The following is a 26985-nucleotide window of genomic DNA, read 5'->3' as shown; positions in this document are numbered from 1 at the left end:
GTGGCTGTGGTTCGTTTACACCTGATACTAAAACTTCTAGCATCCTAGCAACCATCACAAAAATGCATACAAAGACCAGAAATTCTTCCTTACCTGGGCAAAAACAGTACAAGATTTTATCTTGTAGTGTCCTGATCCCCAGATCTTTACCCCAGCCACATATAAAACGTTGTACGCCCCCATGCTCTTCCAGGTTTTCATCTGTTTGTCTGTATAGAGTGATATCTGAAGCACCAAGGAATTTGAGATATCTAGGAAATCAACGGATAGATAATTTTCCAACTCATAATGAATGAATAAATGAATGAATGAATGAATGAATGAATGACTTTATTTAAACACGATAAGTTGATCAGCAGAGCTGGTGGGGTTGTGCATGTACAGATCACGGGCGATTGCTCTAAGACAACGAGGGAGGCTCAGCCTCCTCTAAAAATGATGAACATCGTGTAGGATGAATTGTGCTAGGCTTATGTTATAGCCGACCTTATAACATTGCTATTTCAGATCCAGAATCATAGAAATATATGTGCTCAACCCAACTACAGTGTGAAATCATTCCGTTATAACTTTCCCCAGTTCGCCTAATGTGTGCGTTAGTTTCTCCCCCTCGTGACGCGCGATGCAGCCCAGCCTCAGTGGACTTCAATGGCATTTGGGAGCTATGCGCTTTTCAATCTCAAAATGCAAGACAATTATTGGACAAATACTGCGAAAATGCCCGCCCACGGACTCCCAGCCTCACAGTGGGAGGGACATGGCAAAGCTTTCCGCGAGGAGACTGCTGATTGGTGAAAACGGCCGGATATTTTCTTTGATTGACAGCTCCTTTCAAATATAGACAGGCAGCGGTGAATTTCAGTTCAGTCCCATGCGGATTCGCAAGTGCTGTGGTGTATTGTAAGAGATCAGCTTACATTTAGATTTAATTCATTACATATGGTTTCTACCAGCTTTTTTAGTTTGTATATATTTTCATTGTAAATAAAGTGTAAATATAGTGTTGTCAAGTTTGCTATCTTAGTTCCAGAAATTTCGTTTATCTGAGTGACTGAACTTGAACTTGAGGGGGCTAGTCAGCTAGCAAGAAAGCTGCGCACGGATGCCAAGCATTGCTGATTTAATTTTGGCGAAGCCATTTGCCAGTCTTCCTTTCAAGGAAAAAATTAAAATTAAAGAGCAGGGTAGACCAACACCTCAAATTGACTTGGTGAAAAAGGTAGGGAATAATACTCGTTCCTTTCAGCTCTCCTGGTACGAGAAAGTGAATTGGCTAACAGCAAGTTCAGTCACTAGGAAAATGTATTGTTGGCCATGCCTCTTGATCAAACCCGGATCTGTGATTTGGTTAAACGTGGGCTTTGATGACCTGCACAATTTCACAAGGGCATATAAAAGACACGAGATCAGCAATCGAATCTATTTAAAATGTTTATGCTGAGTATATTATATTGGAATATATATTTCTCTGGATATGAATTAAACACAGCTACAATTTGGAAAACATTTTTAAACAAAAACACAGCCGAGAACATTTCACACTACAGACCTGGATTAAAAGTGAAGGGTTATCAAAATTGTCAATAAAACATTTCTCAGTCAAAATAAGTAAAATATAGGGAAAGTGTCATTGAATGAAATGTGTGGCACCCAGCTCTATGTTTGGCTCCCCAAGGTCAGTGCTTGTGCCTATTCCAGAACACTCTGCTGTTACTGCTGAGGTTCCTGACAAAGAGCTGCTTTCAATAATGATCAATTTTTAAACAACATGCCACAATTTTAAAATATAAAATGTTAAAATATACCCCCCCCCCAACACCACCATCATGTATATTGGACAGTAGGCTAATGGGCCAAAAGAACCTGTTATTTCACAGTTTGTGACCCTGCCAACAATCAGCCAGATCAGAGGCAAGAGTATGGGCAAAATTGATGTTTTTTTTCTTTTTTCTTTTAAAATCTGGAAATATCGTAACTGACCAGCCTCCCCTGTTTGAAAGACTACCAGCCGCCACTGGTACAGATACAAATAATTACAAATACAAAAGACTAAAAATAAACATATAGCTTTAAAAAAAACTTAAAATCTGTTGATTTTCTGTTAATTAGTTTCACATTGGGGTGTTGTGGCTCAGGTGGCTAAGGCACCATACTATGAATCTGGGGATCTGGGTTTGATTCTGACCTAAGGTCATTTCCCAATCCCTCCCTGTCTCTACACTGTCCTATCCAATGAAAGGTGAAAAAATATCTAAAAAAAAATTATCCCCACATTGTTAATTAATAGTATGCATAACTTTTGTATTTAGTTACGGCTACAGTAGGATCAAAATGTATTCTACTAATGTCAAATTTAGCTAATAAGTTTCTCTTTCATAGGAAAAAATCCTTCTTTGTTAGCGTTTAAGGATCTAATCCCACTGAGTGGTTTCTATATCCACTTCTTTTGAGTGAACGTCTTGGTTTTAATAACTTGCTTGCTTGCTGAACACAAACATAGCAATAAGTTCTTGTGTTAATGGGCCAGACTCCACTTTTGGATCATTAATCCCTTTTGGCTGAGAATGCCCTACATGCATGGTTTGGCTTCTGGCACAGCCATACAGTTTTAAATACAATCCCTACAATTAAAAACAGTTTGGTTTTATTGCATTTATTTAATTCCAGGGCTCCCATCTGTAACAGGGAGTGATGTTGCATCCCATTAATACACTTTACAGTAGATTATTAAATTCTAATAGAATTGAAGAGCCAAAATAATTGGGGATCTTTTTAATGGGCCCGACTCGTTACACGTATGAATATGTAGGGCTTAAAACAGAAAAGGTTGAGAACCCATGCTATAGTACATACTGGAACCAATTTTCACACTGAGTAGTCCATTATCTAATCGGAGTTTATATAATTAGTTTTAGAAGCTATATACGGTACGTACTACGCTGAACCGCCCACAAGTGACAAACAATTTAATCAATTTGTTAGTGTAAACATACACTACCGTTCAAAAGTTGTGGTCACTTTGAAATGTCCTTATTTTTGAAAGAAAAGCACTGTTCTTTTCAATGAAGATCACTTTAAACTAATCAGAAATCCACTCTATACATTGCTAATGTGGTAAATGACTATTCTAGCTGCAAATGTCTGGTTTTTGGTGCAATATCTCCATAGGTGTATAGAGGCCCATTTCCAGCAACTCTCACTCCAGTGTTCTAATGGTACAATGTGTTTGCTCGTTGCCTCAGAAGGCTAATGGATGATTAGAAAACCCTTGTACAATCATGTTAGCACAGCTGAAAACAGTTGAGCTCTTTCGAGAAGCTATAAAACTGACCTTCCTTTGAGCAGATTGAGTTTCTGGAGCATCACATTTGTGGGGTCGATTAAATGCTCAAAATGGCCAGAAAAATGTCTTGACTATATTTTCTATTCATTTTACAACTTATGGTGGTAAATAAAAGTGTGACTTTTCATGGAAAGCACAAAATTGTCTGGGTGACCCCAAACTTTTGAACGGTAGTGTAGGGTAGTATTGATTAGTAATAAATGAAAATTCAATACCATGCACAAAGCAGTGGCGAACCGTTACTATTAGAGCTGGAACTTCAGCTCGGCCAAAACTTAGCAAGACACACCAAAAAAGCAACAGGCCAAAGGATTTTGTAAGGGATTCGCGGCAGGCTAAACAATGAATGACAAGGCTATCAACACATGGAGACAGGGCAAAGAATTCTGGCATCCTCCTTTCCAGACTGTAGGCTACATACTGTTCAGTAGACTGGCTACGTTACACTGACTTGAATGAGATAAAACAGACTATAATAGTTTTGCACTTAATATTGATCGTATAGTGTAGTTTACAATATACAATCAATGAAATAAACCATACAGTAATGAAAAAATATTTGCCACATCTTAAGAATTTTCTTAACATAGGCAAACATACCTGGAAAACAATGAATGACAGGGCTATCAACACATGGAGACAGGGGAAAGCATTCTGGCATCCCCACAACATAATACACCAGTTATCACCCAGCCAAAATGGCTACTCGGATAAACACTCGACTTTTCATACGGAATTTTACAACACTAATTTACATATTTGATCCGATACAAACAGCGGATGTGTGTCAAAGCATTCTTACATCAAAAAACAAACATCATGTCTTGGGAAAAATAAAAATATACTGGATTAATGAATATTGTCCATGCAGGATTCACGAAGCCAGCTTACCCCTTTCCAGATATCCCAAGCATGATAATGTCCACAGGTGTGTTATACTTATTAACACCCCATCAGAAACAATAGTGGAATCATTAATGGAACCCAACAAATTAACATATTTTACAGTAGAGGGATTTAGGGAAGTTCACACACACAAACAAACAAACAAAAATAACACCTTTATTCATATGAAATTATGACATTGCTACATGTGCGTGGAAGAAGAGTCTGGAAACAAAAATCTTAGTATCTCGGTCGTTAGCGTGTGCAACTTGCTCTCCGACTCACGGTTAAACTCGTGTTGGCCTTTGAGAGGCCTAGAGCGATAAATTTTTGGTCCCTCCTGCTATACATCAAAATCTGATTGGTTAGTTCATCTGTCACTTGCTACATAAACAGACACTGCCATGGCCTTCTGTCCCAGCAATGAAGTCCTAACCAATGAGTGAGCCGGCTCTAAAGGCTTCTCTGCCTAGAGACAATAAACAAAAAAAATCTCAGTGGATAACTCAATTTTAATGTTTTCAGGACACTTATTTCTGAAATAAATTTGATAGAAAATGAGACCAGGTGGCACGGTGGTGTAGTGGTGGGCGCTGTTGCCTCACAGCAAGAAGGTCTGGGTTCGAGCCCCGTGGCCGGTGAGGGCCTTTCTGTGTGGAGTTTGCATGTTCTCCCCGTGTCCGCGTGGGTTTCCTCCGGGTGCTCCGGTTTCCCCCACAGTCCAAAGACATGCAGGTTAGGTTAACTGGTGACTCTAAATTGACCGTGAATGGTTGTCTGTGTCTATGTGTCAGCTCTGTGATGACCTGGCGACTTGTCCAGGGTGTACCCCGCCTTTCGCCTGTAGTCAGCTGGGATAGGCTCCAGCTTGCCTGCGACCCTGTAGAACAGAATAAAGCGACTACAGATAATGAGATGAGATGAGAAAATGAGACCAAATTAGAAGAGAATAATTATAATGAAATTATGAAAGAAATTAAAGAATGAAAAAAATTAAATACAAGAAGACAGTCATCTATATCCCCCGCCCTATATACCAACTACAGTGGTGCTTGAAAGTTTGTGAACCTTTAGAATTTTCTATATTTCTGCATAAATATGACCTAAAACATCATCAGATTTTCCCACAAGTCCTAAAAGTAGATAAAGAGAACCCAGTTAAACAAATGAGACAAAAATATTATACTTGGTCTTTTATTTATTGAGGAAAATGATCCAATATTGCATATCTGTGAGTGGCAAAAGTATGTGAACCTCTAGGATTAGCAGTTAATTTGAAGGTGAAATTAGAGTCAGGTGTTTTCAATCAGTGGGATGACAATCAGGTGTGAGTGGGCACCCTGTTTTATTTAAAGAACAGGGATCTATCAAAGTCTGATCTTCACAACACATGTTTGTGGAAGTGTATCATGGTATGAACAAAGGAGATTTCTGAGGACCTCAGAAAAAGCGTTGTTGATGCTCATCAGGCTGGAAAAAGTTACAAAACCATCTCTAAAGAGTTTGGACTCCACCAATCCACAGTCAGACAGATTGTGTACAAATGGAGGAAATTCAAGACCATTGTTACCCTCCCCAGGAGTGGTCGACCAACAAAGATCACTCCAAGAGCAAGGTGTGTAATAGTCGGCGAGGTCACAAAGGACCCCACGGTAGCTTCTAAGCAACTGAAGGCCTCTCTCACATTGGCTAATGTTAATGTTCATGAGTCCACCAACAGGAGAACACTGAACAACAATGGTGTGCATGGCAGGGTTGCAAGGAGAAAGCCACTGCTCTCCAAAAAGAACACTGCTGCTCGTCTGCAATTTGCTAAAGATCATGTGAACAAGCCAGAAGGCTATTGGAAAAATGTTCTGTGGATGGATGAGACCAAAATAGAACTTTTTGGTTTAAATGAGAAGCATTATGTTTGGAGAAAGGAAAACACTGCATTCCAGCATAAGAACCTTATCCCATCTGTGAAACATGGTGGTGGTAGTATCATGGTTTGGGCCTGTTTTGCTGCAACTGGGCCAGGACGGCTTGCCATCATTGATGGAACATTGAATTCTGAATTATACCAGCGAATTCTAAAGGAAAATGTCAGGACATCTGTCCATGAGCTGAATCTCAAAAGAAGGTGGGTCATGCAGCAAGACAACGGCCCTAAGCACACGTCGTTGTACCAAAGAATGGTTAAAGAAGAATAAAGTTAATGTTTTGGAATGGCCAAGTCAAAGTCCTGACCTTAATCCAATCGAAACGTTGTGGAAGCACCTGAAGCGAGCAGTTCATGTGAGGAAACCCACCAACATCCCAGAGTTGAAGCTGTTCTGTACGGAGGAACGGGCTAAAATTCCTCCAAGCCAGTGTGCAGGACTGATCAACAGTTACCGGAAACATTAAGTTGCAGTTATTGCTGCACAAGGGGGTCACACCAGATACTGAAAGCAAAGGTTCACATACTTTTGCCACTCACAGATATGTAATATTGGATCATTTTCCTCAATAAATAAATGACCAAGTATAATATTTTTTGTCTCATTTGTTTCACTGGGTTCTCTTTATCTACTTTTAGGACTTGTGTGAAAATCTGATGATGTTTTAGGTCATATTTATGCAGAAATATAGAAAATTCGAAAGGGTTCACAAACTTTCAAGCACCACTGTATATACCAAGTTTCAATATGTTATTTGTCACATTTTTCAAGTTCTGTTACAGGAAACCAACCCTACCTCTTTACACTGACCTCAGCAGCCCATGGCATAAACCCACCGGACCTTTGGTCCCGGTGAGCTAAAAATTTAAATTTCTCACATTTCTTCATATCAAAAGGCACATATGCATTACTGAATCAACACATATACCAACTTTCAAGACCATACCGCTCATAGTTTTCAGGTTCTGCTCCGGAAACAAAACCTACCCCTAAGACTAACCTGAGAGACTAAGTCTGAAATTGTTTCCATGGAAACATGAAAAATTAAAATTCCTCAAATTTCTTAGTATGATGAGGCACATCTACAGCACCTTCTTAACATGTATACCAAGTTTCAAATCCGTACCATGAATAGTTTTGGATGTATGCTCCGAAAATCAACATTGCTCTTCGAAACTAAGTCAAAATCTATTTTTTATGTAAAAATTTGAAAAGTACTTTTTTACTCAAAAATCCAAAATAGCAAAAAGCACCAGCCCACATGTTGCTTGATATGTATACTAAGTTTCATGAAGATATCTTCAGTAGTTCTAAAGATACGGTATGGCCCAGAAACGAAAACATAGCCGGATGTACAGCCGGCCAACTGGGCAGACGGACAGAACCCATTTCTATATCCCCTGCTGAACTTCATTTGGGATTATAATATTTGAAATGCTGATACGTTTGGGCCTTCTTTAAAGGCCTAGAAGGCCCTGATAGTTCCCCTCTGATACACGGTATGGTCCTGTGGATAACGTTGTTCTTAAAACATCCATAACTATGATAAAATCACCGTAAAGCATAACCTCGAGTGGCAATTCGCTTTTATAAAACATGACAAAACTTATATTTTATATATAAAACAGATATATTCGTAATAAACGTTTTCCCCCACGTAATGTCATCTGATAACAGTAAGCTATGGTTGCTTAGCAACAGAACACGCAAAGATTATTGTATTGTATAGAAAGAACAATGGCTCAAGTGTGATTATTTGATTTGTTTAAAACTTGACATTCATGCAGAATTCAGTTGCGGTCACAGGTTTGTGTATGTCAAGGAACTCGAACAGCTTTTACATTTTAGAACCGAAACTATCCGTTTTATAATAAACTGCCGTTTGTTTGCTGTGTCAATGTTTGTTGGACCATTTAAGTAACATTACCATGAGACCTTCCTCTCGCTCGCTTGTTTTTGTCTTTCTTTCTCGCAGTATGCTCTGGCCCTCATCAGCTGAAAAGAGAAACGACTGCCTCAGCCAGCAGGCCAAATTATCTGTCCAAATCTCTCAGCCGACTTCTCAGTTTCGCCGGCCAATCAATGGCACGGAGCGGCGTGGGGTGATTGATAATGATATTGAGATTGATTGTCTTAATCCTCTCCCTCGTCGAGTTTCCAAGCCCCCAAACAGACCGTACATCAGTACATATTCATGCACTTCAGCACGAGTGAGCAAGGGAGAGTGTGTGTGTGTGAGAGAGAGAGAGGCTTGGCAGGAGCTGCCAATAGATAAGTGAAATAAGGGGGCGAACGAAAAGAGCCGGTGATCCCTAAAGGCCAGTGCGTGGGCGGCTAACCCACCAGATCCACAGGCATTGGGCTTTAAATTGCTCAAGATTGCCTGGTGGCATGCACCTTCAGGGAGATGCAGGCGGGGGAAAGCATGGCCTTCGTTAAAGAGGAGCAGGAACGAGTGAAGGAATGATTTCCTACAGGAGCAGGATAACAATGAAGGCCGGTAATTGCTGAAGTGGCAGAGGGAGGGGAAAAAAGAGAGAGGTGCAAATGCCTGTTGGAGGAGGGAGACAGAAGAGAGAGAGAGAGGTGAAGATAGATTGAGGCCTGCTTACTGTTGAGTACACACACACACACAAACTTATACGGTGATATATGGTGCCAGTGTTTTAATTACAGAGATAACATGGACATAAATTATCCATAATTGAACTGCTCGGATCTTTACCCAGGTGACTGCATGTCAGAGTCTTTCTTCTAGTTTTGTTTTATTGACTAAAAGCAAAACACGCACAGCTTTCGTAACAGTTCTCACGAAGCTACGCTATGACTAATACAATTCCAGGTAAGCTCTTTGTCTACTCTACATACATGTCAACCTTTGGTCAATCAAACCTGTATAACCAACCTCCAAAATCCTTATTTCCCTTATAAAATCCTTATGAGATGCAAATTACAATAATTTACCTAAAATTTGAATGATAATTAACAATGATATATCCCAGTTACTTGTTATTCAATATTAATACCAATAAACCTTCAGAATGAATACAAAGCTCCAATGTTTGACAAAAACACAAAGTGTTACTCTAATGTTCTGAATTGTACTCCACGGCAGCTTTTTTAGCACTCTGCACCAATACCTCACTAGGCTGCATGTCACAGCAAGTGTCTAGCTGTGTTGATCTTACACTGCAGTTGGCCAGGTCAGTGTGTCTGCATTCAGGTTCTTTCTGCTCTCTGTGTGCATCTTCCTGACTTGAGAGAAAACTCTCTCACAGTCAGCATTACTGTGGGGTAAACAGAGCACTGCCTAACTTGAACTAAAACGCCCACTACCTTGTGTTTTCTGTCTTTTCCAGTTGTTGGCATATCAGTTTTTGAGCATGCAAATACTGTCATCAGTGGCTGATTTTGCCTTTGGCTTGCATTCCGCTGATGTAGTTTCGATTTGAAATGTTCTTTCACATCATACACTCCCGATGCTGCAACTTTGATGTCACGCACACACAGTGTGCAGTGTGTCTTCGTTTTTGGAGGCTGACGGTTGGATTATGCCATTGAAAAGGTCCTTCCATTCAGGGAGAAACCTACCGCTGTATTGTGTTTTGAATTTCTTTGCCAAAGTGCCCATTCAGAATCTTTTCAGTCGCGGCTCAGGTGGAAATACGTTTTTCAAACAAAATGTTACTTCACGGTTGGCGGGATTCTCGCAATGCGGTGTGCGCATGGTCAAAAGTGGAACGAAGTCTCGCTACCACAAGATAATGCGCGATTTCATAAGACTTTTTACTGGCTGGCTGTGCTTTCTGTGGTGTACAGTATGTTTGTAAATGTTATGCACTCTTTTATCATCGTGAGAATTGATTATAGCTCTAAATAAATATTGAAGTTTTTTTAAAGAATCCATATAACTTTATTTGTACGCCCGTATACTACGTTTATTGAATCAAATCCGTATAAAATACGGACATTCCGTATAGGTTGACATGTATGACTCTATTTTAATAGATGATATCCCCTTTGCTTACTATTAATTATTACTCAACTTAAGCCAATATCCCCTTCGCTTACAATCTGTTCAAGGCGGGAATCTTTCGCTTTTATTTCGCCTTGCGTTCTGTATAAAATGTCGGAATGTGAAACGGGAAGTCCGCGTTGTTATGCCTCTGAGCCGGAATGATTAGTAGTAACCTAGCCGGAATCACCGTCTCTGTAAAAGGGGCAGCCGGCACGGTGGAACAGGGGTGTGACATTTTTGACATTGACATTCTACTTTCTGAATTCAAATGTCTCCCTCTACAGCGTCGAAGGTCCGCATGCCGTTCTGCCTCACGTCGCTTCCTGCTTCCCTTCACTTTTTCCTTCAATGTAATTTCAATTGAACAAACATGTTGCTCTCTCCACTCATCTCTTCCTTGTTACCTTTCACTCTGATTTGACTCTGTCTTTTTTTTCCCCCTGAGCTAAAGGACACAAACATGTTATATATTTATTCAGGCCGTTACTTCCCTTAAACGTGAATTATTTCATGGACGTGATTACATGTTGCAGATGAAGCTCAGTAACTTTGCTTGTATTTGAAGAGTAGTATAAATGCGGGGGCGGCACGGTGGTGTAGTGGTTAGCGCTGTCGCCTCACAGCAAGAAGGTCCGGGTTCGAGCCCCGTGGCCGGCGAGGGCCTTTCTGTGCGGAGTTTGCATGTTGTCCGTGTGGGTTTCCTCCGGGTGCTCCGGTTTCCCCCACAGTCCAAAGACATGCAGGTTAGGTTAATTGGTGACTCTAAATTGACCGTAGGTGTGAGTGTGAATGGTTGTCTGTGTCTATGTGTCAGCCTTGCGATGACCTGGCGACGTGTCCAGGGTGTACCCCGCCTTTCGCCCGTAGTCAGCTGGGATAGGCTCCAGCTTGCCTGCGACCCTGTAGAACAGGATAAAGCGGCTAGAGATAATGAGATGAGATCTTTCCGACGTGCAGATACGTCACCCTAGATGCCAACGACCTGTTGTGACATGTCACGCTTCTGGTTGCGGAACGCCGGCTCACTATATAAAAACACACACTGGCCCCTTTTAGTGCCAGCTTTATTTGGTTCAGTGTAAATCACCATCGAGGTGTTTTCTTTACACCAATATTTCGGAGCATCTGTGTAAAAAGGGCTGTATGCGAATATTTGTAAATGTGTTTGTTGGCTGTACCGTCATGTGTACGTGAGTAATAATGTGATCTATCGCTGTGTACCACTGAAAGTTTTCCCTGCATCTCCGAGCGTTAAAAGTTTACTTTTGTTCCAGGTGCAATAACAAAAGGCCTTTTAAGTCTGACTGGAAAATCTTTAGGAGAAATTGGCTTCTCTATTGAGGGGCAGCCGTATTGATTCTTGCCCCTGGCTCGCCGTGCTAAAAAGATGGATAGATTTCTTTGAAAATGCTCAGAATGCGAGGCTCTAAAGACCATTGTGTGTTCTCACGCAGGAGCAAACCTGTTTAATAACATACGGCTTCAGCCAGCGCCTTTCCGTAAACCGTTTATGGAGCCTGAAAGAGAGTGAGGTGACAGGGACAAATTCTTCAGGCCCTGGAGTCCTCTCACTCTCTTTTGCGCTCTCTCTCTCTCTGTGTCTCTCCTTCTCCTTCTGTTGCTCTCTGAGAAAATGAAATCTCTTTAAAGCACTTCCTCCTTTGACACACACAGGCTTGGTCGATTACTGAACCTGTCGCTCCTGGTTAGCCTCAGTTGCCTACCTGATGCCACTGTAGACAGGAGGCAGTAAAACCACAGAGAAGTGCACTGCACTCGGATCGCTGTCGTTCTATAGCTAACTGGCTCACTCTCTCGACCACAAGACTATTTTACTCTCTCCAGCTGTTGTCCACAAGTTGTATTTACACTTTATTTATTTATTTGGGAGGTATTTTTATTCAAAGTGACCATCATATCCTCCACAAAAAAAAACCACTGCACACTGAATCAATTTTCTAGCTTGCCTTAAGTGGGCGTGGCCTAAAGCAGGTTTTTTTATGCCTCCGCCACCTTAAAGTGCAGGAGGCATTATGTTTTCGGGTTGTCCGTCCGTCCGTGCATGCATCCGTCCCGAAACCTTGTGAACACGATATCTCAAAGGCTAATGAAAGGAATTTCACCAAACTTTCACCATTTGTGTGCTTTGGGACAAACATGATCTGATTAGATTTTGAGGTTAAAAGGTCTAAGGTCAAGGTCACTGTGAGGTCAAATGTCTGTCCGAAAACCTTGTGAACACAATATCTCCAAGGCAAATGAAAGGAATTTCACCAAACTTTCACCATTTTTAAACCATTTGTACAAAATCTTGGGGTAACGTTTGACAGTGGGCTTAAATTTGATAAACAGATTAGTTCTGTTGTTAGAACGAGCTTTTTTCAACTTCGTCTTTTGGCCAAAGCGAAGATGTTTCTCAGTCGGCAGGATCTCGAGAAGGCGATTCATGCATTTATGAGTTCGAGACTGGACTATTGTAATGCCCTGTATGTTGGCCTCAGCCAGTCTTCAATTTTACGTCTTCAACTTGTACAGAACGCTGCGGCCCGATTTTTAACAAGCACGTCTAGACGTGAACACATTACTCCTGTGTTGTCGTCGCTCCATTGGCTTCCAGTCCGTTTTAGAATTGATTTTAAACTTCTGTTTGTTTTTAATGCCGTCAATGGCCTGGCTCCCTCTTACTTGTCTGAGATTTTAACTATTGGTGATCATGGTAGGGCCCTGCGTTCTTCGGGTCAGCTTCTGTTAGAAGTTCCAAGGTTGAGATATAAACAGTGGGGTGATCGTTCTTTTGCTGTCGCTGCTCCCAGACTGTGGAACAATCTGCCACCCGACATTCGCACCACTATTGATCCCGGCCTTTTTAAATCAAAGTTGAAGACCTACTTTTTTAGATTGGCGTTCAATCCTGACTAGGGAAGTCTTGTTTTTGAGAGGTGCTTCGTTTCGTCTGTTTTATTTCATGTACTTCTGAAAGGCTTTTGGTAATCTGCAGCACGGTGGCACCTTCCACAGTTAAAACCCGTGTTTTTGTGTGTTTTGATGTAAAGCACTTTGGGTACCTTTTGGTTATTGTAAAGGGCTATATAAATAAAATTTGATTGATTGATTGATTGATTTGTGCATTTGGGGACAAACATGAACTGATTAGATTTTGAGGTTAAAAGGTCACAGGTCAAGATTACTGTGAGGTCAAATGTCCATCCCCAAACTTTGTGAACACCATATCTCAAAGACTACGGAAAGGAATTTCACCAAACTTTCGCCATTTGTGCATTTTGGGGCAAAGATGAAATGATTAGATTTTGAGATCAAAAGGCATAAGGTCAAGGTCACTGTGAGGTCAAATGTCTGTCCGAAAACCTTGTGAACACAATATCTCCAAGGCGAACGAAAGGAATTTCGCCAAACTTTCACCATTTGTGCGCTTTGGGACAAACATGAACTGATTAGATTTTGAGGTTAAAAGGTCACAGGTCAAGATTACTGTGAGGTCAAATGTCCATCCCCAAATCACAACTTAATAAGGCATGTAGTCTACCAGGCGGAGGCATCCCCATCGACGCCGTTGATGTCGAGTTCTATCTAGTTTTTTTCTTATTTAATATATTTTTTAAATTACTATTTTAAGATCCACAGTGTTCAAATCCCATTGCACACCTGCCATCTCAGCCAGATGCCCTTTATTAAAAAAGAAAACCATGCACCTGCGTTTTCATATCTGTATCCGTTTAGAACATTATCTGTTTATTCTGAATAATGTGTACGTAATTTCAACTTTGCCAGAATATTTAGTCGAGTGTCAAGCGGACTTTAGCAAACAGTAACCATTTGCATTTTATTTTTAAAAATTTATTATTACAATATTTATTATTATTATTATTATTATTATTATTATTATTTTAACCAAGGGCAGACATTTCAGCTTTGTGGCAAAGTTATCAAGTACTGTTGTACTTTTTGATGCATTTTAATGGAACAAGATGCAGTCAGGGACAGCCGACGGCTGGCAGACAGAAAAGGAGAGCAGGGAGATTCATTTGAACGCGCGATTCTTCCTGGCCCCTTTTGTTATGATTTGCACTCCCCGGTGGTAAGTAGTGAAATAACACACTGGCTTTTCATTTCAAGGACAAAAGAAGTGACTTCACCCAAAACATGGCCTTCGAATGGATACGCGCATACGCTCGGCTCCCCGGAGATCATTTTTAAGACACGTGCGCAAACACGATTCAATATTTAGCACGAAATAATTGTATCAGCAGCTGGGAACGAAAGAATTAGCCCCAAGGACCTTTTCAGTGTCTTTGGATGGGGGACAATTAATCAGTCAGTCAGTCAGTCAGTCAGTCAGTCAGTAACTGCTCTAAGCAATAAGGACAGAAGAAAAAAACAACATTAAATGAATGGACACCTGTTTCATGAGCTGAATGCTAAAACGCCAGTGCTTATTTCAGTCTTCGTTAGATAATCTTGGTTAAATTCAATTTTTACTGCAGCGACTCAGAATCCTTTGAGTTCCTATGGGGTGCCAAGTGTCACCGGGCCCATTTCGTCAGACGAAATGCATTTTGTGATGGACGAAATGCATTCTGTGATGGACGAAATGCATTTCGTGATGGACGAAATGCATTTTGTGATGACGAAATGCATTTTGTGATGACGAAATGCATTCTGTGATGGACGAAATGCATTTTGTGATGACGAAATGCATTCTGTGATGGACGAAATGCATTTCGTGATGGACAAAATGCATTTCGTCCGACGAAATGCATTTTGTGATGACGACATGCATTCTGTGATGGACAAAATGCATTTCGTGATGGACAAAATGCATTTCGTCCGACGAAATGCATTTCGTGATGACGAAATGCATTCTGTGATGGACGAAATGCATTTTGTGGGACGAAATGCATTTCGTGATGGACAAAATGCATTTCGTCCACGAAATGGGCCCGGTGACACTTGGCACCCCATAAGTTCCATGTTCAGTTTTTAAAGTGACAGCATTTCTATATGAGTCAAAGAATATCATTGCTGGCACACTTGCAGTGATTATCACACAACGCCCTCTTTCTGCTTTGAGTGTGTGTGTGTGTGTGTGTGTGTGTGTGTGCGCTAGGTGGGATTTTGAAATTTGGGAGCATAATGACTTCACACATACACTGATGGAAGCAAATTCAGTCCCCACGACTCCACACCCAAGAATCAAAGATTTATGCGCATGGGAGCAAACGTACATTTGTTGAATGCATACACAGATGATCAATGGACTGACATTAAGTTAGTGTTTGCCAACACATGCTGTGGGCCTCACACAGATTCTCACACACACACACACACACACACACACATGCTAAGGGCTTCACGCTGCTCCAAGCACCTCATGTAGGGCAGAAACGGCCTTTGAAAATATATAAAAGATTAGCGGCATGTGAAGTATTCAGCAGAGAGCTTTCAATGACAGTCACAGCTCCTCTCCACAGAGCTGCCATGTTGGAGGCTGCCAGTGCCCTCGTTTTCTCTGCATTTGTCTTTTTGATGTACGACACTGCATATTAAACAGCATGCTAACCTGCTCCTGCTTTTCCAGAACTGCATCATTCAGTGGGAAACGTAACACACTAAACAAGAAGGTTTATCTCTCAGAAAGACTGGCACAAGTCACATTTATCCCTCTCTTGGGAAGCTGTTAAGGAAAAGTTGGAAGCTTAAAGGATGGCAGGGATCCCGAGTATTCTAGGAGTCTCTGTTCATACTACTGAACTTTAGATTGTTTGAGACGCCATGCTTATGCGATCTTCCAAAATTAAAAGAATTTTAAAAAAGTATGCATGATGAATAACGGTGGTCTACACTGCAAAAAAAAAAACATCTTAGGAAGTTTATTTGTCTATTTTCAAGTCACAACATCTAGCCACCCTTATTATAAGTAATTGCCCAACAAGCAAAACCTAATTTAGCTAGAAAGGCTAGTTTTTAGACAGTCCATCTTGAAAATCTTGTATAGACAAAATGTCTTAAAGTGCCATTCCACCATTGGATGTATTCTTTGGCATAAAATACAATATATTTTATGACAACATGAATAGACAGAGAAATCTTTTAGCTTCAAAATGATATATCAGACATAATTTTTTGACAACGACAAGTATATTAATTTTGCGACCAAAGTCACCTACCCTTTTAATTTCCGCGCGGTAGTGAAACGTGATGTCATCGGCAGGTTCCCCTTCTTGTGTACCACGTCACGTGTGACGTGGCACAGATTATCAGCAATGGTGGATAGAACGCGATTTCCACTTGTCGATTGCTGTGCCGATATTCACCATCGACCGTCTCCTTTGAGCATCACTTGCTATTTTCCTTCGCTTCTTTTCCGAAGCTGACAATCGCGTTCTATCCACCATTGCTGATAATCTGTGCCACGTCACACGTGACGTGGTACACAAGAAGGGGAACCTGCCGATGACATCACGTTTCACTACCGCGCGGAAATTAAAAGGGTAGGTGACTTTGGTCGCAAAATTAATATACTTGTCGTTGTCAAAAAAGTATGTTTGATATATCATTTTGAAGCTAAAAGATTTCTCTGTCTAGTCATGTTGTCATAAAATATATTGTATTTTATGCCAAAAAAATACAGCCAATGGTGGAATGGCACTTTAAGTCTTATTTGGAGCACCTTTGAAAATAAAACAAGTTTTTTTTTTTTAAAACAAGTAAGTACATTTTGGACATTTGTCAAATGCGGTTCATCTTGTTTCAAGAGAAAAAAAAACAACAAAGTACCGTATGCTTGTTTTGGGAATAAATGAACTTTGAACAGCAATGACCTCAAGTCAGAATCAAACCCAGGTCGCCAGATTTATGGTATGGCACCTTATCCACCTGAGCCACAATGCATGTTGGGGGCATTAGATTCAAAGATTTCAGTAAAGTTCATTTATTCCCAAAACAAGCATACGGTACTTTTTTTTTTTTTTTTCTTGAAACAAGATGAACCGCATTTGACAAATGTCCAAAATGTACTTACTTGTTTAAAAAAAAAAAACTTGTTTTATTTTCAAAAGTGCTCCAAATAAGACTTAAAGTGCCATTCCACCGTTTGTTGTTGTCAAAAAATTATGTTTGATATATCATTTTGAAGCTAAAAGATTTCTCTGTCTAGTCATGTTGTCATAAAACATATTGCATTTTATGCCAAAAAAATACATCCAGTGGTGGAATGGCACTTTAAGTCTTATTTGGAGCACCTTTGAAAATAAAACAAGTTTTTTTTTTTAAAACAAGTAAGTACATTTTGGACATTTGTCAAATGCGGTTCATCTTGTTTCAAGAAAAAAAAAAAAAGTACCGTATGCTTGTTTTGGGAATAAATGAACTTTACTGAAATCTTTGAATCTAGTGCCCCCAACATGCATTGTGGCTCAGGTGGATAAGGTGCCATGCCATAAATCTGGGGACCTGGGTTTGATTCTGACCTGAGGTCATTTCCTGTCTCTACATTGTCCTATCCAATAAATGTGGAAAAGGCCCAAAAAAATGGTTAAATGTAAGAAGTACAATCTTGCTATAAGAAGTATTTTGAGTTAATCAGATCTCGCATAATAAGTTCCCCAATCTTATTTTGGAATTATTTCATCTAAAAACAAGTTAGATTTTTCATCTTACTTTAAGAAATCTTACCAAGTCAAATTTGACTAGTTCCATTGGCAGATTCTTTTCATCCGATTCAAGCAAATATGCTTTGTTTTAATCTTTTATTTCTTATTTTTGAAAGGCCATTTTTTGCAGTGTAATTGTAGAACGAGCGATCTTGTTGGTCTGAACTAATTGGCACTATTGGCACCGTGTTTTGCAAACTTGGTTTGGCTCTCCCTTGTCAAGCCGTTTGAGCATCTGGCTACACAGCTGGGGCCACATAACCAGCCCAGTGACCCGGTGAACACACTCGGGGTCCTCATTAGAGACAGAGAGGGATCTGTTGGCACACCGCTGACCGGCTCTGTTAATTAGAGAAAGACTGATACCAGCAGAAGCATTTAAAGTACACCGTAAATAACACTGGAGCTGACGCAAAGATGGTTCGGAGATCTTATGCAAATTTGTGAAACTGACTCTTAGAAGAGACGCATTGTTTATCAGCCATCTTCTCCACAGATATGTTATATGGCAGTCGGCTATCAGGATCGTTTGCAGGTTGAAAAAGTGGCATTTAGGCCCTGTCCACACGGCAACGGATTCAGGTGAATCCGATACAATTGTTTATCGTTTCGGCCTGGCGTCCACACGGCACCGGCGTTTTGGGTGCCCCAAAACGCAATCTTTTGAGAACGGGTTCCAGAGTGGAAAGATCTGGCAAACGGCCCCGTTGCGAAGTCGTCTGGATGAGTAGAACGGATTTGTTTATGATGATGTCACAACCACATGACTGTGAGTGCTTCACGCCGGGTAGAAGTGTAACGAACTCGATGCGAGTTGTCAACAAATCCTATAACTTGGTTCATGAAACGCGCTTACAAAATATTTTCACTATGAATGTTTATTGTGGGGCGGCACGGTGGTGTAGTGGTTAGCGCTGTCGCCTCACAGCAAGAAGGTCCTGGGTTTGAGCCCCGTGGCCGACGAGGGCCTTTCTGTGTGGAGTTTGCATGTTCTCCCCGTGTCCGTGTGGGTTTCCTCCGGGTGCTCCGGTTTCCCCCACAGTCCAAAGACATGCAGGTTAGGTTAACTGGTGACTCTAAATTGACCGTGAATGTGAGTGTGAATGGTTGTCTGTGTCTATGTGTCGGCCCTGTGATGACCTGGTGACTTGTCCAGGGTGTACCCCGCCTTTCGCCCGTAGTCAGCTGGGATAGGCTCCAGCTTGCCTGCGACCCTGTAGAAGGATAAAGCGGCTAGAGATAATGAGATGAGATATTTATTGTGTAATGGTGCAAAGTATGAGAGAGAGAATAGTCCTTAGGGCAGAGTCAATCCCGCCAGCAAAAATAGGGAAAAAAAAGGAGTGATCTCACCTCTTCAGATGTTGGTTTAAGTCCTACAATACATTCCTCAAAAAGGGTGTAGAAGAACAAATTAATCCATCAACGTGTAGCATTCAATTTATTCCGGACCATTAAAGACGCCGCCTTCCGCGTAGAATCATATGTCATCCTCGCCGCCATATTGGATAGGTCAAAGCGGAGAATAAAGATTCATGTGCTGCGTTTAACTGTACCAACAGGTTTACCGTCCAAACGAGATCACATGGGATTACCTTTCACAGGTGAGACTGGAAAAATACTTTTCATTGTATTTGGTCATTATAATGTAATTTTACAAACAGATTTTTCTGACTTTGTTGCTAATATGAAGTCTCGCGCATAATAGTTTATGCGCATGCGTCCTTACTACTTCTATTGTTCTGGTGTCTCTGAAGGGACCGTCTTACAGCGCCCCTAGAGGTGTGGCATGTGTATTGCATCATTTTCAGCAAGCGTTGCGTTGCCATATAGACCTGATATTTTACTGATCGTTGCCCATGTGGACGCGGTATTTTTTTAAATAACATCTCGTTGCCATTGTCGTGTGGATGTAGCCTTAGTGACACCTGTGAAGAATTTGATCTGTAAAGACATTTCTACAGATAATCAGACAGTCCTGCAAATATTAAGAGAGCCATTAGATAGGTTTCGTTTAAATAACGGCTACTCTTTGGTAGAGAAGAGTAAAAACCGGCCAGGACATGACCGTTATCTGACTGCACAGACACCCAGCATAGAGTGTCTCAAAACAAGCTCCACCACACTGCTGATGAATTCTGGATTCTGATTTGTTTCGAAGGTGATGCTGATTTAACATTTGTGGAAGGAGTCTCCAGTGTCAGCGTTTGTAACAGTCAGTAAGTTTTTAGCTCATCTGGCCATAAAGCCGACGAACTATTGCCATGGTGTGGCATCCATCGTCCGTCCGTCGTGATCAATTCAGTTAAATCGTATCCCCTCTGTCAGTTCTCCACACGTTTCCATTCTGATTGTTTTGTTTGAAAGAACTTATCACTCCGCACAAAACTTGGTGGTTGTTTTGTCAAATTTTTTGCTAACAAGTTAATAATTAAGTCAAATGTAGGTGGCACGGTGGTGGACTGTAAGTGGTTAGCACGGTCGCCTCACAGCAAGAAGGTTCTGGGTTCGAGCCCAGCGGCCGGCGAGGGCCTTTCAGTGTGGAGTTTGCACGTTCTTCCCGTGTCCGCGTGGGTTTCCTCCGGGTGCTCCGGTTTCCCCCGCAGTCCAAAGACATGCGGTTAGGTTAATATGGGACGGCCTTGGGCTGAGGTGCCCTTGAGCGAGGCACCGAACTCCCAACTGCTCCCCGGGCGCCGTTAGCATGGCTGCCCACTGCTATGTGTGTGTGTGCTCATTGCTCACGTGTGTGTTCACTGCTTCAGATGGGTTAAATGCAGAGAGGAATTTCACAAGTGTGTGATGACTAAAGTTCTTTCTTTCTAAATTAACAACTTTTCCAGGCCTCTCACGAGAATTTTATCTTCTCTCTCATTTCTCACCCAATTTCAGTTCTGATCGATGTTTTGTTCCCTTGTGGAACAAAACTTGGTTGTTTGTTTGTTGATTTTCCTGTTGTAAAACAACTTGTTTACAACTTTGTTTATTTTCAGTTAAATCGCATTTCCTCTCTCGACTCTCAATGGATTTCAGTTCTGTTAGTTTTATTTGAAAGAACTCGACCTTCTGCACAAAACTTGCTCATTGTATTGTCTTTTTTTTTTTTTTTGCTGACAAATTAGTAATTAGGTCAACTTAAAGTGCCATTCCACCATTGGATGTATTTTTTTGGCATAAAATACAATATATTTTATGACAACATGACTAGACAGAGAAATCTTTTAGCTTCAAAATGATATATCAGACATAATTTTTTGACAACGACAAGTATATTAATTTTGCGACCAAAGTCACCTTCCCTTTTAATTTCCGCGCAGTAGTGAAACGTAATGTCATCGGCAGGTTCCCCTTCTTGTGTACCACGATTATCAGCAATGGCGGATAGAACGCGATTGTCAGCTTCGGAAAAGAAGCGAAGGAAAATAGCAAGTGATGCTCAAAGGAGACGGTCGATGGTGAATATCGGCACAGCAATCGACAAGTGGAAATCGCGTTCTATCCGCCATTGCTGATAATCTGTGCCACGTCACATGTGACGTGGTACACAAGAAGGGGAACCTGCCGATGACATCACGTTTCACTACCGCGCGGAAATTAAAAGGGTAGGTGACTTTGGTCGCAAAATTAATATACTTGTCGTTGTCAAAAAATTATGTTTGATATATCATTTTGAAGCTAAAAGATTTCTCTGTCTAGTCATGTTGTCATAAAATATATTGTATTTTATGCCAAAGAATACATCCAATGGTGGAATGGCACTTTCACACATATTTTCTTCTGACCAGAATTGTATCTCCTCTCTCATTTATCGTGCAAATTCAGTTCCTATCGATGTTTCGGGTTGATCTTCCCTCAGAGAACAAAACTTAGTCCTTTGTTGATTTTCCTGTTGCAGACAATTCGTCGTGGAGGTCGGTCCTGTCTCACATTGTCACATTTCAGTTCCGTTTGATGTTTTGGTCGTCATGGTTGTTTTGATGGCAGGCCAGATGAGCTGCTACGTCCTAGATGTTCTGGTCTGCGGATGTCTTCAGGACAGAGGATGTTTGTGCTTGTAAATCTAAATTGTTTCACCGATGTTTCCATCCATCCATTATCTCTAGCTGCTTTATCCTGTTCTACAGTAGAGCCCTGCACTCCCGTGGGAGTCCCGCGGGACCCGACGCAAAGCAGTGCAGCGCGGGACAAATTTTGAAAGCTCATTGCGGGCGCGGGCGGGAGGGGGAGTGCACAATGCGGGAGCGGGCGGGAGAGGTGATAAGCTGCAGTCCCGCTAACTAAAAACGTGTTTAAAATAAAATTTATAAATTATTAATTTATGTCTATCATATATAATTTGTGCTGGATATTTTATTTGGCATTAATAAAAACATTTTAAGATGCCTAAATTTGCGGATGTGGTCTAATCTCGCGTACGTTTCCGATTCCTTTCCGCTTTTCCGTGTTTGAGATCTCCGATCATGGCAGAAGAGCAGAGCTCCTCTAGTGAAGCTCACAGCGCTTCAGAAGTAAGTGCTGCTTTAAAAAGAAAGTAGGGGGCGGGGCACCATCACGCTGTGTCTTTAAATTATATTAATTTCTTATAGGCCTACTTGTATTTCCTAGAATGTAAATGTGAGGAGTGACATAAGCTATGTGCAATGTACAATATTCTTAATATCCACTGTAGATTTTGGTAGGTGTGTTGGGTATCTCTGTAAAGCCTCAGCTGCGCATGCCGCCTGGCAACGCGCACCCTCGCTACGTGCGCTAGGTGAAGGATCGGTCAGTGGAGAGCTCAGCTAAGCTCAGCATGTTTAATTCCCCAAGCCAATGACAAGAACTTTCGTGAGAAATAACGCGAACTTCTGCATCATGCAGGATTTGCGGGCGGGAGCGGGACAAAATATGGCAGGCGCGGGCGGGAGCGGGACTGAAAATCATAATTCTTTGCGGGAGCGGGACTGCACAATGCAGGAGCGGGCAGGAGCGGGACTGAAAATTCTGTCCCGCGCAGACCTCTATTCTACAGGGTCGCAGGCAAGCTGGAGCCTATCCCAGCTGACTACGGGCGAAAGGCGGGGTACACCCTGGACAAGTCGCCAGGTCATCACAGGGCTGACACATAGACACAGACAACCATTCACACTCACACCTACGGTCAATTTAGAGTCACCAGTTAACCTAACCTGCATGTCTTTGGACTGTGGGGGAAACCGGAGCACCCGGAGGAAACCCACGCGGACACGGGGAGAACATGCAAACTCCGCACAGAAAGGCCCTCTTCGGCCACTGGGCTTGAACCCAGGACCTTCTTGCTGTGAGGCAACAGCGCTAACCACTACACCACCGTACCGCCCACCGATGTTTCCAAGACATTGAATATGAAAAGTACACTGTGCTGTTTTTTAATAAAACACATTGTATTATGTGCCAATTGTTGTATAATAGGAAGAAAACGTTTTGGGAGATGCTCTTATTGGAAAACAATCAACTTCAGGGCCATATCAGTAGCTTTGCTTTGTGTCCAGGCTGTGACATGCTAGACCATCGTTGATTTATTTATTTTTTTAATTTTTATTCTAATAGCATACCACAGTCATATTTCATTCCTCACCTTTTCCCCACCCCTTCGACATATTGATACTGAAGGCCTATTAAATCTGGTAGCATTAAAATCAGGAAGGCTTTCGCTACTTTAACTTTGCTGTCTGCGAGTTTCTCTCGCTACTTCCCGAGTCTCCTGACAGCACTGTGAGAAAATGACGACGAGGCCATTCTCCTGTCTTATCACTCTCTTTTCAATGACTCCTCTTTTAATGGTCTCTCCATATCCAAGGCAGACAAGAAGCCTGAATCCATCAGCAGGGAGCAGTCAGGGTGTGAATTCAGATGCAGACAATAGAGACGTATCAATCAGCTAACAAGCCGGCTTTAAAATCCAGCCATACCATGAAACCGAACCCCGGACAAAAAAGTCCTAATTATGTTCAAATAACAGCTTCTACACAGAGACGGACACAAGCGTGTGCATACGCGCATCTTAATGCAAGAATTTGCTTTGCCTATTGAGTGCACGCGTGCACAAACTTACACAAAAGCTGAAGTACGCCATTAGACAGGCCGGGTGTTGATGATGATGTGAGCGAGAGACAGAGAGCATGCTGGGTCTCATTTGCAGCCTCATTTGGCCATTTGCTTTAAATGTCATCTCTTAGATGAAGGCAGCAAAACAAAAAGCATACGCCTGCGCACACACACGCACACGCACATACCGTACTCCAGACAAAATTATGTATCATGCTTTAGAGGTTATGATGGATTGGTCCTGGCATGCTGATACACTGCGACTATACCGTAAAGCCCTGACAGGGTAAAAGCTTAATGTTTCGGACTTTCTGAGATGATGCATGAAGTGTTAGAGTGCGCACCGGAGAAAGTGCCCGAGTACGAGTGTGACTGTATACATACAGGTATGACAGATGGCGTGTATATGTCTGCTTCTGTGCACGAGTGAGGCTAAGAGTAAGGAGGTGTACGCAATCATGTTCCCGCTCCTCTGGAGATTGATTATCACCTTGCGTGTGGCCCCTTAAAATATTGATGCACTGCACCTTTGTTTTCCATTTGCTGTGGAGAGGGCATAATGTTTCAGACCTCTCTTAAGGTTGTTCAGAATGCACTTAGTGTGTAGATGCGAGAGGGAAAAGCTTTTCTGTGGATTTCTAAGTGACGTAGTTAAAATCACAGTAATCATGTGCACCTGCTCTCTACTGCTCAACTGCTCACTGAAAGCAGCTCGACAGTTTAACATGCTCTCCTGTAATGGCTCATTACAATAGTTAAACAACACGCCATCAAACCAAACCCTCCTGCATTTGTCCTTCCATGTAGAGCTTTTACGGACAGCTTTACAAACTCGGGCAAGGCTCTGCTGATAGAAGATAAAAACAAATCCGGCGTGCTACGCGGCTTGGCGAAAGAGTGGTGATTTCTCCAAATTAAAGGAGTCTGGCAATAGAACGAGATTAAGTTTGAAATTTGAAAATGTCTAGAAGTAAGGTTAACGAGACCGTCGATGACGGCGTAGCTCACTCCGGCCCCAACTAGTCCAGAAGGAACGATCTAAAGTGGGCCACCTTGCACAATAAATGTTGCAAGCTATATACACTATATCTTCTTCTTTTGGCTGCTCCTGATTAGGGGTCGCCACGGCGGATCTTTCGTCTCCATTGCTCCCTGTCTTCTGCATCCTTCTCTACCACACCTGCCACTTTCATGTCCTCTCTCACCACATCCATGTATCTCCTCTTACGGGCGGCATGGTGGTGTAGTGGTTAGCACAGTTGCCTCACAGCAAGAAGGTTCTGGGTTTGAACCCAGTGGCCGGTGAGGGCCTTTCTGTGTGGAGTTTGCATGTCCTCCTCATGGGTGTGCTTCAGTTTCCTATAATCGTTTGAGTAGGGTGCGCACATCCAAAAACTCTTTGCAGGTGTCAGACAATAAAAGAAAATAGGTCTGCACACTGCTGGATACGCTCCAAAAAATAAACTTTATTTAATTAAAACAAGCAACGTTTCGATCACCCTGGATCTTCATCAGGCATATGGGTAACAGGAAGAGGGTGTGGCCTATATCACATGACCCTACTCTACACCCACCCAGGCAAGGCACCCAAAGGTGCCAATCAATTAGACAGACAGGTGTCTTAACCTGTACCAGTCATACAAAAGGCAAAACCAAAAAACATTTGCAAGTTTGAAAGATTAAAAAGATGTGAATATAGTACACCAACATATAAAATACATATCACGTGAAAATCAATTACAAAAAAGGTTTTAAATCAAAATACATATTCATTCCCTTAGGTGCAATGGTGTTCAAGGTATATATATAAAAAGCCTCGCGTCTTAAAAGGAGATTATCAACATCACCCCCACGTCTAGGTGTAGCAACATGTTCAATGCCAATATATTGAAGGGTTGCGAGGTTGTGCTTAAACGTGTATAAATAAAGTTTATTTTTTGGAACGTATCCAGCAGTGTGCAGACCTATTTTCTTTTATTATGTGCTTCAGTTTCCCTCACAGTCCAAAGACATGTAGTTAGGTTGATGTGGGGTGGCTTTGGGCTGAGATGCCCTTGAGCAAGGTACCGAACCCCTGGGTGCTCTGGTGTGGCTGCCCACTGCTCTGTGTGTGTTCACTGCTTCAGATGGGTTAAATGCAGAGGATGAATTTCACTGTGCTTGAAGTGTGCATGTGACGAATAAAGGTTTCTTCTCTTTGGCCTTCCTCGTTTTCGTGTGCCTGGCAGCACCATCCTCAACATGCTCTGCATCTCTTCTCAGGATGTCCCCATACCATCTCAGTCTCATCTCTCTTAGCTTAATTCCCAAGCTCTCTACATATGCTGTCCATCAGATGGTTCCTTATCCTGTCCAACCTTGTCACTCCCATCGCAAACCTTAACATCCTCAACTCCGCCACCTCCAACTTTGCCTCCTGTCTCTTCGTTAAGGGTACGGTCTCCAATCCCTGCAAGCTATATACACTATATACAAGCTACATACAGAAGCTATAGACACCCTAGGAATACCGACCTATTTGCCAGAAAGAATCCAAAACGGCAAAGAATTGACCGAGAAGAAACGATTTTTTTGTTGCACTGCTGGTTAAGGCTTAATTAGTCCTTAACTTCATTAATAATTGTCATTAAGCAAATCAGGGTAGAAGTTATATGCACCCTGGGTACCCCTATAGCAGCACGGTGGTGTAAGGGGTCACCACTGTTACTGTCACAGCAAGAAGGTTCTAGGTTCGAGCCCAGTAGCTGACGGGGGCCTTTCTGTGTGGAGTTTGCATGTTCTCTTCGTGTCTGCATGGGTTTCCCCCCAGTCCAAAGACATACGGTTAGGTTAACTGGCTACTCTAAATTGTCCATAGGTGTGTGTGTGAGAGAGAGAGAGAATGATTGAGAAGAGAGGACCTCTATAATAATCCAGTAGAAAGCAATGGGAAACGACTCCCGTAATGTTCGCTCGAGACTTTGATGGCTGAAGCCGTCAGAGCGGCCATGTCATTGTAGCGATATGCCTGGATGGATGGAGGTACCCCTACCTTCATGCCAGAAAGAATCAAAATTAGTGAAGAGTTGAGGGAGAAGAAGC

This window comes from Neoarius graeffei, chromosome 23 (assembly GCF_027579695.1).
Source record: "Neoarius graeffei isolate fNeoGra1 chromosome 23, fNeoGra1.pri, whole genome shotgun sequence".
NCBI classification, from domain to species: domain Eukaryota; kingdom Metazoa; phylum Chordata; class Actinopteri; order Siluriformes; family Ariidae; genus Neoarius; species Neoarius graeffei.
The sequence above is the reverse complement of the archived record's forward strand: the minus strand, read 5'-3'. Positions refer to the sequence as shown.